This window comes from Molossus molossus, unplaced genomic scaffold (genome assembly GCF_014108415.1).
Source record: "Molossus molossus isolate mMolMol1 unplaced genomic scaffold, mMolMol1.p scaffold_m16_p_13, whole genome shotgun sequence".
Lineage (NCBI taxonomy): Eukaryota > Metazoa > Chordata > Mammalia > Chiroptera > Molossidae > Molossus > Molossus molossus.
The window spans coordinates 36,865,947-36,877,457 of NW_023425348.1; the positions used below are offsets into that span (position 1 = coordinate 36,865,947).

General features: G+C 38.7%; 1 pseudogene; it reads right to left on the reverse strand.

The window, feature by feature from the left end:
• Positions 1 to 1,101: 1,101 nt before the first annotated feature.
• On the reverse strand, positions 1,102 to 1,156 carry LOC118629135 (annotated as a pseudogene).
• Between the last annotated feature and the right edge of the window lie 10,355 nt (positions 1,157 to 11,511).

Sequence of the window (11,511 nt, forward strand, 5' to 3'; positions counted from 1 at the left end):
TGCAACCCATCCCTAATCCTTCAACTGTTGATTAAATCCAAGTGATCAGCTCTTTATCCTAAATGCCTAACAGAAGAAAGAGCATGTTTTCTGGGGAGGGGAAATAATATGTACTCCAGTCTCTATGGTTAATTTTTGGCAGACATAAATTAAAAATTAAAAGACTTGAGCCCTGGCTGGGTAGCTCATTTGGTTAGAGTATCATCCTAGTACACCAAAGTTTTGGCAGGTTTGATACCCAGTCAGAGCACATACAAGAATCAATCAATAAGTGGAACAAATCGATGTTTCTCTCCCTCTCTCCCTCTCTCTCTCTCTCTTCCTCCCTCCTTTCCTCTCTCTCTCTCAAATTGATAAATATTTTTTTTTAACTTAAAAGGCTTGCCTTGGCCAGTTGATTAGAGCATTGGCCCTCACATTGAAGGGTCACAGGTTTGATTCCAGGTCAAGGGTACTACCTGGGTTGCTGGTTCATGCCCAATTCCAAGCTGAGTCAGGGCATGTTCAGGAGGCAATCAATGGATGTGTCTCTCTCACACTGATGTTTCTCTCTCTGTCTCTCTTGATCTCTCACCCTTCTGCTCTCTCTAAAAATCAATGGAAAAAATACCCTAGGCTAAGGATTAACAAAAAATTTTAAAAAATTAAAAGTAAAAGGCTTGAGAAGAAGCAGGGCAATGTGACCCAAAATCAAGAGAAAAAGGTCAATAGAAGCAGATCCATAGATGACTCAGATGTTGAAACCGGACTTTGATATAACTATTATCAATATGTTAAAAATTTTTGAGGAAAAGATGAACAAAATGAATAAAAAGATGAATTTTAACAAAGATATGAACCTCTTTTAAAAAAAAAAGGAAAAGAACCAAATGGAAATTACAGAAATAACATGAAGTTAAACATGCAGCTCAGTAAATATCTGGCCATTAGTTCCTAGTCACCTTGATTTGACATATTTTGATACAGTAGTTAGTGCCCCCTCATCTATAGAAGATACATTCCAAAACGCCCAGTGGATACCTAAAACTGTGGATGGTACCAAACTCTCTATATTAAGTTTTTTCTTATACATACACACCTATGATAAAATTTAATTTTTTTTAGGGTGAAAACTGGAAGACCTGCTAGACAAATTCAAAAAGAGCTGTAAGCACTAATAAAATTTAATTTTTAAATTAGGCACAGTGAGAGATAAACAACAGTAACTAATAACAAAATAGAATAGTTACAACAATATATTATAATAAAAGTTATGTGAATGTGGTCTCTTTCTATCTCTAGAAATTTTTATACTTTTCAGTGTAAACCTATTTCTGAATCTGTGTAATCATCCCTTACTTGCAGTAATTGGCTTTGTGTCAGATGTTTCAGAGGATCCCTTGATGAAGTCTTCATGTAGGCTTTCTAGTGCAACACGTTGTCATCAATTGAAACATATTTTCTGTTGATGTTTTCTACCCACAAATTTAGTGCCTTTTCCATCTTAACTAAGCACTTAACAGTACTGTGGCCATAACTTTTACAGTTCGAGGTGCAACAGCAAAACTAGCATGAATTTCTTTTTCCTTCTTCAAAGTCTCATAGAAGATTCATTCTTACTATAGATCTCACATTCTTTTCTTAGTAAGTCAAGACCTTTTACTTTTTCACTAAAAGGAAGCACTTTACAGCTGTTCTTTGGCATAGCCGATTACCAGCATTATTACTCCTGTGCTTTGGGACCACTATTAAGTGAAATAAGGGTAGCATGAATACCAGCACTGTGATACCAGGAGAGACAATATGATAACCAAGATGGTTACTAAGTGAATAATGAGCATAGAGCATCTACAGCATGGATACTATGGACAAAGGGATGATTCACATCCTAGGCAGGATGGAGTGGAATGGCATGAGATTTCATCATGCTACTGAGAATGGCATCAGTTTAAAATTTATTAATTGCAGCCCTGGCCAATTTGGTTCAGCGGGTAGAGCATTGACCCACAGACTGAAGGGTCATGGATTCAATTTCCACTCAAGGGCACATATCTGGGTTGCAGGTTTGATCCCCAGTCATCGTTATCAATGTTTCTCTCTCTTTCTCCCTCTCTCTCTCCCTTCCACTCTATCTAAAAATCAATGGAAAAATATCCTTGGGTGAAGATTAACAAAAAAGAAAAAAAATGTTAGTTTATTTCTGGAATATTCCATTTAATGTTTCTACTGTGTATGGTAGAGACTTGAGAAATACCTTAATCTCATCAGCAACATATTAACATTCTAGCTCTTAAGAAAATAATTTCCTCAGAGGATCATTGTATTTTCTTTATGTTGATGAATATTTTACCTTTTTCCAAAAGCACTCTGAATGCACTCTGTTTTGGGCTCATGACCGGTAGACCTTCACCATGCAAAACATTTCAGAAAGACTTCTATTACAAACAAACAAATAACTATGTTTACTTTAAACATTGTTTTGACATTTACAGATTAATCCAGAAAAATCAACTGTCCTATGATCTTAGAGGAGCCAGAGTTTTCATATGCTTCTATTTATTCACTTTATTTTAAATCAAAGAAATATTCTGATTGTAGGACATTTTATGTCATCTTATTTTTACCATCTTTGAAGTGTTTTTACTCTCCCTGCTACAAAGCAAAGGCTTCAATAACCAAACACTTCTCTAAGAACATCTGCCTCAACCAGAATTGTAACACTATACCTCATATAATCTACTTTATACCTTTATAGTATGTTCAAAGAACTCATGTTGTTTAAGATGAGTGATATTATTTAAATAAATTGAATATTATATCAATTTAGGTAATTCACTTTTTAAAAGTATTTCTTATAATTTTAGATAATTTAGCTTTCTAGGGAATCTGACACATAACCTTAGAATTTTCAAACAAAAATGTGCAATTGAGTGATTAAGGTTCGACATAAAATAATTTTACTTTTCATAAATAGTACTGCAATATTTAAAAACTCAAGAATTTGAAAAGGTTTTGCTTACGAAGTCAAGCATTTAAAGTGCTTAAAAGAAAACAGAATGTGTTAAATTTATAAATGTAGTTTAAAGGTTAAAGAAATTTGATTAACTAGATTGGAAATAGGTTTGATTGTTTGATGAAGGTTTTTTACTCAAGTTGAGTAATGATTGAACATTAATCAGGCATTTTCAACATTTTTTAGATATATAAATAAAATCTTTGAATTTCTTATTTTAACTCAAAAACATGATGAAAACTAAGTTTCTTTAATTGTCATCTTAATGTATTGAATATTAATTTTTAAAAATTTCAGTACTGATTAAAATCTTTTCTTTGTACAAAGCCACCCTTGGACAGTTAAAAATTTACATTAATGCCCTGGCTCGTTTTGTTCAGTGGTAAGAACATTGGTCCATGGATCAATGTGTCTCGGGTTCTATTCCAGTCAAGGGCACATACCTCGATTGTGGTTCTGTCCCCGACCCTGGTCCAGGTTGTGCCAGAGGCAGCGATGTTTCTCTCTTTCTCCCTCCATTCCACTCTATCTGAAGATAAATAGAAAAATATTCTCAGGTAAGGATTACAAAAAAAAATTCACATTAATAAAATCTTTTGTTGAATCAGCTTAGGTAATAAAAATTAAAAGTATCTCTGATTCTGTTTTGTGTGTTAGTTTATTTTGTTCATTAGATTCAGACTCATAGATACAGAGAACAGACTGAGAGCTGTCAGAGGGGAAGGGATTTGGGGGCTTTGTGAAAAAGGTGAAGGGATTAAGCAAAACAACAACAACAACAACAAAAACTCATAGACATAGCCCTGGCCGGTTTGGCTCAGCGGTTAGCATGTCGGCCCATCGGCCAATGAGTTGCAGGTTCGATTCTGGTCAAGGGCAGGTACCTAGGTTGTGGTTCATCCCCTGCCCTGGTGGGGTCATGCAGGAGGCAACCAGTCGATGTGGCTCTACCACATGGATGTTTCTTGTGTGTGTGTCTCTCCCTCCCTCCCACTCTATCTTACAATAAGAAGAAAAATATCCTCGGTGAGGAATAAAAAAAAATAAACACACGAAAATAAAAAACTCATAGACACGGATAACAGCACGGTGATTATCAGAGGGCAAGGGGGTGGGGGAGGTAGAAGAGGGTAAAGGAGGGATAAATGGTGACAGAAGGAGACTTGACTTTGAGTGGTGAAAACACAAAACAACACACAGATGGTGTACTATAGAATTGTACACCTAAAACCTATATAATTATATTAACCAACGTCACCCCAATAACTTCAATTAAAATTTTTAAAAGTACCTCTGATTATTTGAAATGAATATATCATTCTCTTGTTTAAATACAATAATAATCAGCCTTTGAATGTATTCTTGGTAGCCTGACATTCTTCACTTCACCAAAGAATTTGGAGGCCAGCAGTGTGGTATAGGTTTCTACGCTCTCTTTTCTGCAGCCAGGACAATCATTCTAAACATCTGCTGCAAAAACTTGAACCTTACCATGGCTGCCCATTGCCCCCAGGATCAAGTCCCTAATCCTACAAGGGCCCACTTACTCTGGTCCTTGCCTACCCCTGCATCTCAGGAAGCCTGTCTGTCCTGATTCTCTATATTCCAGCCACATAAACCCAGCTCCAAGCCTCCTCCTATCCTAGGGTTTTTGCAGTGCTATTCCCTCTGCTTGGGTTATTCCTCTCAGCCTCCCTCCCAACATACACATGGCTACTGTCACCTTCCAAAAGGGGCCTTCTCTCACCCTACAGACTAGGTTAAGGACTCCTGGATTTAGTCTTGAAAAAGCTTAATGAAAATCTTACCTCTTTGTCATAACTTTGCTTAGGCATCCTTGGCCTAAATATCCTCCAAAGTATATTTAGGTTGTATATAGTGTTCAGTTACTATACACAATGACTCAATTAACACCTTTATTAGTATACTACAATAGATGCTGCCAGTGCCCCATGGATATTCCCTTGGCCCTCATTCTTTCCTTACACTCAAGATCTCTTTCTACTTCAAGCACCTGTGACTTGGCCCTAGGCTTTCTCTGTGGGAGGAGAGAGCTTGATCCATGCATGGCAGGGCATTAATAACTCAGCAGTCCACCATCCAATGATGGATGGGAATTTGTGAATAACTACCTCAATTTCCTTGGGTAAAACACCTTCCAAGGAAAATTCTGTATAGTCCCCTGAGAGGGATTGAGCCCCAGTTACCCACAGTTGTAATCTGTTAATTAATCTTGCACCCTGTATTGGTTTCCTGCCCTTCCCTCTCTCATTTCCTCATTCCCTCGTCAGTGATTCTGGGGTTGCTATTCCAATTAACTACTTACTCTCAAATCCTCATCTCATAGACTATTTCAAGAATAACCCAACCCAAAAAAACTGTCATATATTTGCTTATCTAGATTCATTTGATAATTGCTAAAGTAGAATTAAGAGTTAAACATTTAAAATTTTGATCTGTAATGCCAAATGGCTCTTACAGGATTTGAGACACATTTCTAACAATGAGCAACTGTTTGCCAAATTATTTACTAGAATTGTCTGGTAGCTTGTTAGTAGAACAGGGGCTTTGGAGTCAGGTAAACCCAGGTTAGAGTCCCATAGCTTACTGATTAACTTACTTGTAAATCTTACTTGTTAACTATGTGACTTTAACAGATTAACATCTCTAAACACCAATTTCTTTATGTGTAAAACAAGCAACAATAATAACAATACACATTTCACAGATTATTTGAGGATTAAATGAGGTGATACAGTTACAAAAACACAGTTTAATATAATGCCTGGCAAGTATTAAGAGCCCAATAAATGGTAATTATTATTACTAGTATAAAGGATGATCCAGCCGGTGTGGCTCAGTGGTTGAGCATTGACCCATGAATCAAGAGATCACCAGTTTGATACCTGGTTGGGCACATGTCCAGGATTCCGGCCAATCCCCAGTAGAGGCGTGCAGGAGGCAGCCACTCAATGTTCTCTCTCATTTATGTTCCTATCTCTCTCTCCTTCTCCCTTCCTCTATCTCTAAAATCAATAAAGAGCCCTGGCCAGTTTTGCTCAGTGGTTATTAGAGCATCGGCCTGCGGTCCTGAGAGACCCGGGTTCGGTTTCCACTAAGGGCACGGACCTTGGTTACAGTTTGTCCCTGGCCCTGGTTGGGTTGTACGGGAGGCAGTCACTCGATGAGTCCCTTTCACATCGATGTTTCTCTCTCTCTCTCCCTCCCACTCTATCTGAACAAAAAATGGAAAAATGTCCTCAGATGAGGATAAAAATAAATAAATAAAAGTTTAAAAAAATCAATAAAGAAAAATATTTTTTAAAAAAGAATGATGATCTTGCTTCTCTCTCCCATTTTTTTGTGGGGGAGGCAACCAAATTTTTGGTGGCCTTGTTTTGACAAGGCTGTAAAAAAAAAAAAAAAAAGAATGATGACATTCATGTTTATGTCTAATGGTATTAAGCACCCTACCTGGGACCTAAAAAATGTTCAAATGTTTATTGAATTACCTAAACTACACTAGAAAACTAGAAAGAAGCAAAAATACTTTGAAAACTAGAAAATACTCTAGAAACGTGGTGCTATCAATCTACCACCTAACCCTTGACTGGTCAAAGCCTCACCTTTTCCAGAGAATAGTGGACTGGATGAGTGTCATGCTTCCTGTTCTTTTTATTTTTTTAAGAATAGTTTATTGATTTTTTTTTTAGAGAGAGAGAGAGAGAAAGAGAAACATAGATGAGTGAGAACATCCATCAGTTGCCTTCTGCACACCCTCTACCAGGGATTGAGCCTGCAACGTGGGCATGTGCCCTGGCTGGGAATCAAACTGGCAACCTTTTGGTGCCCTGAATAATGCCCAACCAACAGGGCCTCACCAGCCAGGTTCTTCCTGTTCTTCTCAAAATCAATATTTTGAGGCATCTGTAGATCTCCCTCTGTGTGAAACTCCCATTTCTGTGCCTATTCTGCGTATAGCTGGCCCACTGAGTTCTCAGGAGCAACTGCTTCAGTATAGATATATCCTAAATAAAACTCTGGTAGGCCCTGGCTTTGTGCCACAGGCAGTCAGATTGGGGTCAGAGCATAGAGTTTTTACCTTAATTTTTGAGACAGTCCACATTTCAAATATCCAGATAACCTAAACTGATTTTTGTGAATTGTTGTATGTCTTTTTATATAAATGTATTATCAGTGTATTCATTCCTTTAGATTATTATTGCATACTTGTATGAGATAAGTAAGTTAGAATATTTAACAAGATAGACATGATCCTTGTCCTCATGGAGCTTATAATCTTACAGTTACATGAATCACTAGATATAGTTTAATTTTTATGCTTTTCAAGAATTAAAAAAAAAAAAATTCCTTTATTGACTTTAGAGAGAGAAGAAGTAAGAGGGAGAGAGAGAGAGAGAAACATCCATGAGAGAGAACATCAACTGGCCATCTCCTGCATGCCCCCCAGTGGAAATTGGGCCACAACCTGGGCATGTGTCCTGACCAGGAATCGAACTGGTGACTTCCCGGTGCATGGGTCGACACTCAACCGCTGAGCCATACCGGCTGGACTTCAAGACTTTTTATATGAATAAACTAACAAATTTAGAAGAAAAGTTTTCAAAGCTTGTATCCATATTCTTCATTTTAAAAAATACGATCACTTTAGCTGTGAAGAGGTGCAAAGAATCACCCCTTTCCACAGTCCTCTCAGAACGAGAAGGAGGAAGAAGAAAGAGAATTTTATTTTAAAACCAGTCACTTCACTTAAATTATCTAATTAAATCATAACAACTTCAGAGGAAGATGTTCTCAAATCCATTTTAAGAAGAACTGAGACTCAGAGAGGCTAAATATCTTGCCAAAGTCTACCACTAACAAATGCCATTGCTAAAATTAGAATCCAGTGCTGCCTAATTCCCTAACCCAAGCTCTTTCTCCAACTACATTCTATCCCCAGTCAAGCAACCAAAGGCTAAGCCAAATAAGTATTGGTGAATATTATGTTCAATAATATGTTATGTGCCATGGGCGGAATACAAAAGAATATGGTTTTTAAATTTAAGGGGCTTAAATCTGTTTGTGACAACAGAATAACATGAACTAAGCTAAGTGACTCCAAGTATAATAAGAGTTCCCAGAAAATATGCATAAATGTGGGCTTAAGTGGTTGAAAACAGTTAAACAATTTTTTTGAGAGAAAGAGAGAAACATTGATGTGTTGTTCCACTTATTTATGCATTTATTGGTTGATTCTTTTTTTTAATCCCCCGAATAATTCTAGTACCCACCACCACCGTACCCATTTTACAGATGAGGAAACTGAAGCGGAAGGAGATGAAGTCACTTGTCCAAGGTAAGTGACCTCAGAGCCTGAGAGGGTAACCATTAGTAACACTATCCCTTGCACTTTGATTACATGAGATTACACACATCTATTGCAATGGATTGAGTATGGATTCAAAAGCTTGGTTGATTCTTATATGTGCTCTAACATTCTTATATGTGGATCAAACCCACAACCTTGGCATATCAGAATGATGCTTTAACCAACTGAGCTACCTGGCCAGAGCAAGATAGTTTTGTAGAAAATACATAAATTGCCCTAAACTCTTCCAGGCATGTATATTTCCCTTGCAGTTCAGTGATATCTCTGATTACATTGTATTCAATGAGTTTTCTTCCTTCCTTCCCTCCAAGAATGTGAGCTCAGTGAGGTCAGGAGCCCCATTCTCATTTCATTAACCTTTGTGTCCCTATAATCGAACACAATGCTTACCACATAAGAGATACTAGGAGTTTGAGAAAAGTTCAATTAAATTGAGATGGGTTCTTGAGACCTGTGTACGGAAGGACGGTTTAAGATTAATAAGGGAAGAGCACTATAGGTGAGGGCCGCAGGAAGGGCAAAAGGGAGGAAGTAAGATTGAATAAGGCATGTGTGGTAGAAATAGTCTGAATGGAACAGAAGTTTGAAAAAACTGAACGCCATAGCTATTCCAATGTTCAGGGGGCCACCTATGACCTGGAAAGGAAGACTTTTGAGTCCAAAAACTAACCTGAGATTATGGACACTATAATTGAATATGGGAAAAGGTAGTTACAACCATCATGGAAACAGAAGCAGTAGAACTGGAGAAACTTGCAAAATGCGCATGATCTCCCAATAACAGCTGGGAACTCCTGTGAGCAGTCAGCCCAGAGGAATCGGATTATAGCAATTATGTCACCAGTGTTGCTAGACAGCATTCCAAGGCTGAGTTAATGATCCCATCTTTTCGTCTGATTCAAGTATAACTCTAGGTGAGGCCTATGAAAACATCTCTGAGCACTAAGGGTAGCCAATAAAAGGCTCTCTGTCATTGTAAGCCTCCCCCTGCCCCTTCTTCCACCCTTCCCAGATCATAAGGACTCCCTCTCACTGGCTGAGTTGCTAAATTCTTTAGCCTGCTAGAGCAACTTGAGGTGAGACTCAAAGAACAAGAGAAAAACGAAGTGAATGTTACTCTGTCTCACGCTGGAAAGGCCCAGTTTTGAGAGGCTGAGGGGAAGGGGGTCTTCCACATGCTGGAACTATTTAGCCTCAGTTTCAAACACAAGGGGCCTCAGGTTCTGGCTGCTATTTAGTATTAGATTTGCAGGGGCAAAGAAAGGTCTTGTCATAAATATTAATCCTAAATGACACGTGTGTATCCCTAACACTAGTTACATCAGAGGGAGAAGACTGATGCAAGATGAGCAGCCTCAAAATGTGAAAGCTGCCCCGGTTCACAGAGGCTCTTCAAGGTCTTAGAATAAGAAGAGGCCTCAACTACAGCATAGATATATCTTTGCACCTAAAGGATCTGGGATTAGTTATTTTTAAGAGGACAAACTCATTACCTGGGTAATTTAAGTTTGTTCTTGCCTGAAGCTTACCAATTTATTTACAATGAGCTTTCACCCACAGTCATTGACTTGATCACAATAACCGTGTGAGGTCATTATATCCTAGTTTAGAGTTGAGAGTTTAGATGTTCAAAGAGGCTAAAAATAAAGAGATCACCTGGAAGGAAGTTTCAGGATTGGGACCAGGTTGTCCTTGGCTTGGTCCTGCACAGTATTTTTCCCACTAAACAAGTAATTCAAAAGTTATTTATGCCCTGGCCGGTTTTGCTCAGCGGTTAGAGCGTCCACCTGCGGTCCGGAGAGACGCGGGTTCGGTTCCCGCTAAGGGCATGTGCCTCCGTTGCAGTTTGTCCCCGGCCCTGGTTGGTCGTGTGGGTGGCAGCCACTCGATGTGTCCCTTTCACATCGATGTTTCCTTCTTTCTCTCTTTCTCTCTCTCCCTCCCACTCTATCTGTACAAAAAATGGAAAAATGTCCTCGGGTGAGGATGAAAAAAAAAAAAAGTTCTTTATGGTTTTTACTCCCACTAGAGAAATCAAATCACAGCCTCAGCTCTGTCATCTTGCTAATAACTCAGAAAACATATACTGAGTCTCACCATGCGACAGGTAAGGCTAGATGCTGGAAATATAGAGCTAAGTAAGTATAGACTTTACTCTCAAGGCCACCGAGTCTAGTCGAAGAGGCAGACATGTAAACAATTAATGCACTGCAGTATGGTAAGTGCTATAATTCAACTAAGAATTGAAAATAGACTTGAATAAAGAAAGATCAATTCTACTTGCAGCGACTGGAGACTAGTGTCCCAGAAAAAGTGACGATTAAGTTAAAACGAGGTGTAAGTAGTAGTGTACTTTGTGAACAAGGGGTAAAGGATTTCTGGCAGAATGAACAGCTTGTGTAAAAGCATGGAGGTGCGAAACAGTAAGACTTCAATGTAATCATCATATGAGTACCAGAATTACACTTCCTGGTACAGTTCCTTCAATCAATAGTGCCCACCTCTGCAGTTTGCACCAGATACCATTCATTCATTTTTTTCCCCATTCATTTAGCAAATATCTATTGAGCCCCTACTAATGGTGAACTCTGTTCTAAGTGCCGGAGATAAAAAGAAACAAGCAAAATCCCTACCCTTAAGGAGCTTACATTCCAATGGGAGGAAGCAGGCAATAAGAAAACAGTGTGTTAGAGGGTGATATAGGTTATGTAAACAGGTAGCTACCACAGCATAAAATCTCAGTTCCAGCCCTGGCCAGAGTGGTTCAGTGATTAGGGCCTCCGCCTGCACACCAAAGGGTCATAGGTTCAATTCTCAGTCAAGGGCATGTACCTGGATTGCAGGTTCCATCCCTGGCCCCCACTGGGGCACATTCAGAAGACAACCAATCAACGTGTCTCTCTCACATCAATGTTCTCCTCTCTCTCTTTCTCTCTCCTCTCTCTCTCTCCTCTCTCTCTCTCTCTCTCTCTCTCTCTCTCTCTCTCTCTCTCTCTCCTCTCCCCTTCCCCACCACCATTCTAAAAATCAATGGAAAAAATATTCTCAGGTAAGGATTAACAACAACAACAAAAATCTCAGTTCCAAAAATACATTATTTAGGATTTGTTTGGCTACACATAACAGA